The 8930-nt window shown below is 33.8% G+C and overlaps 1 protein-coding gene across 37 annotated transcripts in view; it reads right to left on the minus strand.

Moving 5' to 3' along the window:
• The window catches only part of SOX6 (SRY-box transcription factor 6), a 602540-nt gene that overhangs the window by 363727 nt on the left and 229883 nt on the right, over positions 1 to 8930 (minus strand). Inside the window, exon 2 of one of the 37 annotated variants that reach the window (XM_077114105.1) lies at positions 7877 to 7925. The exons of the other annotated variants lie outside the window; for them this stretch is intronic. The gene's annotated coding sequence lies outside the window, so the exon portion shown is untranslated. The remainder of the gene's footprint in view (positions 1 to 7876; positions 7926 to 8930) is intronic. 37 annotated transcript variants of the gene reach the window in all.

Genomic DNA, 8930 nt, shown 5'->3' on the forward strand with positions numbered 1-8930 from the left:
ATTTTTTTTAAAAAAAAGCAGTTATTTGTATATTTTTTAAAGTTAGGATTATCTTCAAACAGCTTTCTCATAAGGCATAGCTACACAAAATTACTTTTTTTTTTTACTATTGCTTGGAAAGAATCCATCTCTCAAAACTATCATTTGGAAATTATATAACTATCCAAACGCACCACTGAATTTATTGGAAGAATATTTTTAATCTGATCTTTAAAAATATTTTCAGGGTGGGCTACAGTGGCTCAGCAGACAGAGCTCTTGCCTGCCATGCCAGAGACCTGGATTTGATTCCCGGTACCTGCCCATGCCAAAAAAATAATAATAATAAAATTAAAATTTTTTTATTACTTTTAGGATTATTAACAAATAATGGTATTCATATTTTTAATGTGTGATGTTTATTCAGAAGAAGCCCTGTTTTTAACATAAAGCAACATTTAAATTTAAGTTGTTTTTCTCAAAAAAAAAAAAAAAAAAAGGTTAAAAGCCCAGGCCAACCTTCACATTTATTTTTGCTACTCAGCCCCAGGCTACTAGGGTGGACTTATTTTATTCAGATAATTCACTGTTAATTTAATGCTGCAATTGATCTGATACTGAGAAATAAACAACTAATTTTCCAAAAATATAACACAGTGCCTCTCATTTTAAGGAGCATAAGTAAGAGATATGTTCAGCTGCCAAAATGCACAATACCCAGGAACCCCTAGAAAGGATGCCAGTCCCAGCCTAGGGCAAAGAATGATTTAAAAACCTTCTTCCTGTACCTCTTAATTCCCACATTTAAGGATGCTGGAGTGGGGGTGGGGGCAATACTGATTTAAAGCATTAAAATAAACACATTCCTTTTAAAACTTTCCCTGTTTCACTCAGGTAAAGGCTGAGATTGTTATTGATTCCTTATATTGTCTTATCCAGCTCTCCTACCTCTTCTCCCCCCACTCTACTCATAAACTACCTCAAGCTTTCGCCAGACTTTTCTCTCTCACATCTCTTTAATAAGCAACTGAGAAAATTCAGCAAAAAAGAAGGTAACCTGTTTCAAAACTGACTTGGAAAGTTACAAACCTATGTTCTAGAGTTTGTAATGGCTCTCTTAGAACACATATGGTGACACAGACAGTACCTATTAGAAGAAAACACATTGATAGGAGTTAACTGTCAAAATCAACAGAGATGAGCCTAATGAATACACTGAAAGTCCTTAATTATGTCTAAGGAGGGTCGGAAATTAATGGATTTTTGAGCTATTGAAAGTTTCCAGTTTTTCACACCAAGATTTTCCCACAGTACCAAAATTGCTTCCAAAGGCTGGCGTTCTTACAAAGCAGGGGCTACCCAGAACACTGTCTTCTCAAGTCATCATTGTGTTTCTGGAGTTTATATTTAGCTAACAATATTGCTGTCACTTTATATAGCTAAGGCTGTTCTTTGGACTACAGCTCATATGTCTTGGAATGCTTTGACTTGTTGATTGTTTCTCCTGATAATGTTACATCATGTAACCACCTCTGTCTAATTGGTTAATATCTACTGGAAGGGGCAGGCAACCAAACTAACAACTGGTCTGCCTGCCTGCCTGCCTATGGAAAACATTTAATAATCATGTCTCCGTTTATCCAGTTTCTCCCTGGGATCAAAACAAATTGACTTAATCTAACTTCTATCTATACTTTTTGCTCACTAGAAATAATATTGAGCATCTCAACAGTTTATCTACAAGTAATTTGTTGGGATTTTTGCTTTGGAAAGTCAGGTCCAAAGCATATAAAGAAAACCAATTACTTAACAATAAGAGCAAAACCAAACAATGATTACTATAAATATACACTAACTTAGAGCATTTTAATCAAGCACAATGACTTTAAAGCTCAACTGAAAGCCTTCTATGTGGCTTGAGTGAAAAAAAACTGTCAAAAAATAGTAAAATGAATTTATTTATATATGTTTACTTTGATTCTCCTCTCCAACTTAAATGAGAGCCATAATTTTTAAAGTGAATAAAAGACATGTTTCTGTCAGCTTGAAATCAATCCACTAACTGGGAAGCCCAATTACAGGACAGCTTATCATAGTATTAATAAAATGCTATAAACCAGAACGATGACTTCTCAGATAAAGAGGGAAGGAAGCTGTTACTATACACTTTTCAATTCTTATCTCTATTTTCACCCTTTGTTTAATATTGCCAGAAAAAAAAGAGAAAGGAAAATCCATGCTAGCAGAGTGTTTCAAAACATGAAAGCACACACATGGCAATACTGAACAAAATTATGTAAATAAATTAATTTCTGAGGTTCCCCTTAGCTAAATAAAGCAATCCAGTAAGTCCTTCCTTTAATATAATGAAATAAGGTATATATTTCAGGTAACATCCAAGAAGAGGAAGAAGAGGAAGAGGAGGAAGGAAAAAAAGAAGAAGGAAAAGCAGGGAGAGGGAAGAAGGAGGAGGAGTGGGGAAGGGAAAAACCACCATGGCTTTGCAGTTCATTGTTAGTTTGTCTACTTAATGAAAACCTCATTGTACAATTCTGAAAACCATTTCCAGGAGGCAAAGTATTTCTGATTCAGCAGAGGTTACACAAGCATCAAAGTAGTTAAATATAGGTGCCAAGCCGCATTGCCAGGAGCTCTTAGTACTGTGAGTTAGTGTTACCTGACAGCTTAGTGAATATAAAATTACTTGTTTCTCCAAATGAAGACAATCAAATTGTCACCTTCCATTGTAATAATGCACAACTAGTGATCAGCAAAGTGCAAACATAATTACCATGAAGAAAACAAAAAGTCAAATCTAAATCTCTCTACAGAGTAAACATATCTATCTGGCTTCCCCCCAAAAAGGAGTGCATTTTAATACTGAATGCTATGATGCAATCTTCATGTTATTTAACAATAAGATTTAATAGTCTTACATTAAATAAAAATGAAAAACAAGACCAATACACAAAAGTGCATACAAATACCAGTAAGGACATTACAATTTTCCAGACATAGTACAAGACCTACAAATTATATCATTGCTATTTGGGCCAATAATATTAAGTGTATGTCAACAGCATGTCCACTTATAAAAATCATACTTTAAGAGATTTCTTTCTAGGCTAGAAACCTTTCTGAAGATGGAAAAGGACTCATAGGATCAAACCTCAAAGGCTGTTGTCTTAATTTTTCCTTAAAAGAAAAATGTTATACTTTATTTTTGTCTTCTAAAGTGGCCTGGTATTTTTGTGATTGAAAAATTTACCACAGAAAATTGATTTCTTATTTCTCTCCAAATTTAGAAGAGTAACTAAAGATAGGTACATATCCACAACTCCTACTGAAACACTCAGCATCTGGAATTCTTTTCCAAATTTGGTGGCCTGATTGGCCCACTATCAAAGTGATCTCAGGAACCCAAAGCTGGGTTAATACTAAAGCACTGAAAATTGATATGTTTCTCCACACTCTGAATATTTCCAAGATACAAATGATGTAAATACCATTAATACAAATGCTGCTCCAAACAGACTGTTTTAAAAAGTTCTCCTAGAAAAGTGATTTTGTACCTATCTAAAAAATAATTTAAAACATTCATATTTACATCATTCTTTCCAATATGGCAAAAACTATCTTTCCCATTCTCAAATACTCCCAACATAGAAGTTTCCTTCTTTTATCAATAGTATCCCCCTTTTTATCAGAAAAGGATGCCATCCTTATAGCTAAGACCTGGTATTCCATTTTTACCTGATACATCTGTTCTAAATTCTACCTTTCAAAATCTTCTAACATGAAAGTGGGTCAGCTGGGTAACAGAGATAAGGGGGAGGGGTGCACTGCACTCGAATGAAACAGAATGAATTAAGGACCATCAATAGCATAGAATTCCCTGAGCTTGAATCTCATCATACAAATTTAGAAATTTACAATCTGATATAACATCCCTAAGAATGATGCTTTAATCCTTTATAAATCTAGCTAGGCAGCCCTGCACGCATTCCTATTCCATTTCTCCACTCTTTTAGGGAAGGATAGAGGAAATGTAAAAGACACTGGGTGGACTTGGTGACTAGAAATTGAATAAGGGTGGGATAAACAGGAGAAAGAAGTCTAATCAGTAGTTGCAAATTTTATTGAGATTTTATGTCAATTTCACATCATTAAGATGTAAGGTATAATATCCAAGTGTTAGGATGTGAGAATGAAATGTTTTAGAAAACCATCTTTTTCCTTGACCTTGTCAACTTTCAAGTAATGAACTTTCTTTCCAGGAGACCCTACTTATAAACTTCACACAGTAGAACCCAGAAAAGGTGATGCAATCGCTATTTTTTTAACATCAATGATGGGCAATTTAATCCACTTGTAAAATTATACTCCTCCAGAATATTCCTTATAATATAGTAATAATAAAAAATATCACCAAGATGAAGAAAAGAAACCCTGTGTCAGAGAATGTCTTCCAGACCCTGGGAGATCAATGCTCACATAGGTATTATCATAAGCTTACAGTAAATAGGAGAAAAATAAAAACACTAAAAGATTTGGCTTGATGAAAAAGTAGCATACCCCTTCAAGGATCTCCAGCGTCCAGCACAGTCCACAACTCATTAGGGACAATAAATAATATTGGAAAGAAAAGGGAGGGAAAGGCAGAGAAAGAGGGAGGAATGAGCAAATAGCTTATTAATTTTTAAATTAGGTGAATAGATAATCACAGAAAACACTCACATGTTAATGCTGCCAACCTGAACATTATTCTTCTCCTATTTCTTTTCATCAATTGTTTTATTACTTAATATCCAAATCAAATGATTATTACTATTTATCCCACAACCCTGAATTCTCTTCTCCCTGAGATTCAACAGTCTCAAATGGCCAGATGTTTATACCAATATGTACTCTGCTACCTCATATTCAACAATTTAAAATTAAATTCATCATTATTTTCTTCAACACTCTCCATCATTCATCCACACCCAGAAGAACATCATTCTCTCAACCATACAAGCTCAAAATATGAACAATATAGCCATCGCCTGTATTTTTTATCCTTTTTCTCATCGCCAGCCTGTCATTAAGCCCTATCAACCCTTTTCTCACATTGTTTCTCATTTTCTCTTCACCATGCTGTACTAAAGACCTTAGGACAGGCCTTATTATACCTCAGACCTAGAACTTTTGCAACAGACTCTATATTGCTTTCCCTAATTTCAGTATCTCCTCTACTGAATTAATTTTACCACCACTCTCTGCATCAGGTCACTCTCGTAATAAAGACACATGTTCTCCCTGATGGCCAAATAAAATCTGGACTCCTGACTCTGACATTAAGGCCTTCATGATCCAGATTTAACTAATCTTTCTAAAAGTATCTTCTAGTAATCTATACTTTAACCTTCTTCTCTAGTTTAACAACTTACTCAGACTTCATTTATTGCTGTCTTCCAGCATTTGCTCTGCCTGTCTCTCCCTACTTCCCTCACCTTCCTTTTTTATCACTAGGAAACCAAATGGGACTATTCCAGATTACTATAATCTACCTATTTCACCACTTCTAATAACCATTCTAAAAACTTATTTTTTATATCACTCATTCGACACTTACTGGATACTACCTTATATAATCTTTTTAAATATGTAATAGCATCATCTTTTTATAAATGATCCAAACCAGATTATAAGCTTTTCAAAAGCAAGAACAAAAATCCTAGGATTCTTTATATTACCCACAATACCTAGTACAATGTTTTGCACAAATAAAACACTCAATAAATATTTTTTCCAATTACCTAATACAATGTTTTGCCCGAAGTAAACACTAACTAAATATTTTTTCCAATTATTTAAACATTATTAAATGAATGGGTAGAAATAAATTTAGTATTTTATATTTACCCAGGAAAAAAGTAGCCATGAAAGAAGATTTTAAATAAAACTTCTAGATCTCTGTACATAACTTGATTTTCAGGAGGCTCCTCCTTTCCCACACACTGGCCAGTTAATGTCATTTCATATATTTATAAAATTCTTCATAGTCTATGGCAAAAAAGCCAAAAAACAAAAAAAAAAAACTATCATTAATCCATATTGTCAGAAACACTAAAGTGATGATGCATGGACGGATGGATGTTAGAGAGATGATTGAAGGGATACTTAAAAATTATTTTACTAAATGCTTTTATAAAGTACCAGTCACTATGCTAAGAATTACTACCTGTCTTATCTCATTTAGTTCTCAAAACAACTCTAGGAGTTTAGGAAATGTCATTATCCCTGTTTTACAGATAAGGAAACCAAGGCACAAAAATATTTATTAAAAAAAAAATAACTTGGGCAGGCCACGGTGGCTCAGCAGGCAAGAACACTTGCCTGCCAAGCCAGAGGACCCGGGTTCGATTCCTGGTGCCTGCCCATGTAAAAAAAATAATAATAATAACTTGCTTAAAATCATAACTAGTAAACACAGTAGGCAGAACTTGAACTCAGATGGTCTAGCTCCAGGACAGATGCTATTACAATTAAAGGTTCCTGACAGTAAATCTCAATTAAATTATTAATTTTCTGCAATTGATCATATAAATTATCCCTTACTATTTACACCTTTCCAATAGAACCATATTTTGAATATTCCAGTTAGATAGTCAAGATATTCATTTAATAAGAATTTAGTCTTCTGGTTAACAGAGTTAAAAGGAGAGCAAATAAGCCTCTAACCAATCCATTTGGCTCTCACTCTAAGCATTTTAACAGCAAAATTGGTAGAGAAAGTAGAAGGTTCATTGTGTTCTTTGTTTTTACAATAAATTTTCTAATAAATGCTTGTTAATTTTTAACCCATAACTGTATTATTATACAGACAATTGTGAAATAAATTAAGAATGTCTCTACCCATTCATTTCAGGATCCAATGAAATAAGCAGCACAATTTTTACTTTTCAGCAGTGACTAGAGAAGCCACACCAGAAGCATTAGGCCCAAAACCAGAGATCTTCACTACAAAAGTAGGTGTTGAAGTCTGACTTATTCTTGAGGGAAAATGAGATAAAGGGCTTAATTAATCAGTAGGTATTTAACATACCATCCATCCAGAGTTCATTTCAGGGAATGCAGAAGTAATGTAGATATCCTCTTAAGAGCTGACTACCATATATTACATATATCCTAACTTTTGGGGACAGAAATAGAAAAGTCTCATACACAAAGAAATGCATTTTTTAATAAGTTATAATTGTCTGTGAAAGCTGAAAAAGAAGTTTTTTACCACCAAACCAAATTTCCACATTTTTTATATGCCCCAAACAGTGTGGTTTTGAAAATAGCTAAAGTGCTGCTATCTCGTATTTCTTGCTTCCTACTTCTACCCCCCCCTCCTTTATAGCTATTCGCTTTAAATGTCTCACTTGCATTTGCTGATAACATATCATAAATTGCTCCAGGAGAACATGAGAATCCAATTGTTTCCATGAATCCTGCACAGAATTGTTTCAGTTAGCATTTAAAAAGTCAAGTATAACTACCCACTATCTTACATACTAAAATATTCTTTATCCAGTACTGTTTTGTACACCTATTAAGCCACAGAACTAGTTTTTCCAAGTAATGAATGGTGTTTGCTATGGAAAAGAACCCTGCACTATTTAACTATCTTGTTCTTTCTTTTCAGATAAATACCACCTCAAAATTTCCCAAAACTGAGTGAGCCCCCTCAGAAACATTTACAATAGTCATGCCTAATCCATTACTTTTGAGATGTCTTCTAAAGCAAATCTTTTATTTGCATCCATGGCATCTAGAACTGGAAAACTAATACCACTCTTAACAGAAGCTACCATCAAAAGGAAAAGTATAGGATAGTAGAAAGTTTAGAGTATGGATTTAATTCTCAGACCTGTGAGAGTCAGAAGTTGCTTAACTTCTCTGAACCTCCATGCCCCCATCTGTAAAATTAGGGAAAACATATTTTCCTTAAAGAATTGTTGCACAGATTAAATTAATATATGCACTTCAATTGGTAGATATTAAATGAATATCAATTTCCTTTAAATAAAACCTCACAGAAAAAGTTTGACTCAACCAAAACCCAAACAAACAAAAATCTTTGAAGAAAGAGATTGTGAATTTTTAAAGATTACAATAAATAAAAGTTCCATGGAACAGAAATTTTCCAATAGCAATATATGAGGACCCAATGCTGAATGGACCAGTGACTAGAACCATGTCAACATGGCAAAACCACAAGATTAAAATACATATGCTCCTATTTCCCAAAAGCTGTAGAGAGGAGAGGGAATCCCTCTTTATGCAGGAAAGACTAAAGCATAAGCACCTAATGCTGAGAACTACCATCCCTAAGGATAGTAAAGTCCTGGACTCTGGGTATCCAGTTCAGACTTCCTATTATTTAGCTCTTTACAACATTTTCAATAAAGCAATCCGAAAATTTGGAGGTTGAAGTACATTTTCTCAAAATTAATTTTTAAACAGAAGCAACATTTTAGTATAATATCTATTGGTGCTTAAATTATTTTGACAATAAAGAAAAAACATAAGCTACTATATCCTATAAAATGCACACACAAACAAATAAAACTTTCAAAGCTTTCTTATTTGCTTTTTTATTTGAGAAACCATTGCCCTAATACCTCAGTGATCCCTGGCCCAAAACTTTGAATATCCTAAAACGTTACTTATTTCACAACAACTTTTCATTTCTAAATCAACTCTAAAATCAAGATCCTACTAATGTGTTAAAGAATTCCAGCACATCCTCATGAGCTGACTGAAACAGCTTACCTTAAGGTTCTCCTCTCACAACAATTTATTTTAGAAAATCAGCTTGAAGAGTCATAGATATGCTAGCTTGACTGCTTGGAATTTTAGCGACTTCATTATCACAAAATAGGTTTTCTTGACTGTACCACAGCTCAGAAAGATGACAGGCA

The sequence above is a fragment of the Tamandua tetradactyla genome, chromosome 8, assembly GCF_023851605.1.
Source record: "Tamandua tetradactyla isolate mTamTet1 chromosome 8, mTamTet1.pri, whole genome shotgun sequence".
NCBI classification, from domain to species: Eukaryota; Metazoa; Chordata; class Mammalia; order Pilosa; family Myrmecophagidae; genus Tamandua; species Tamandua tetradactyla.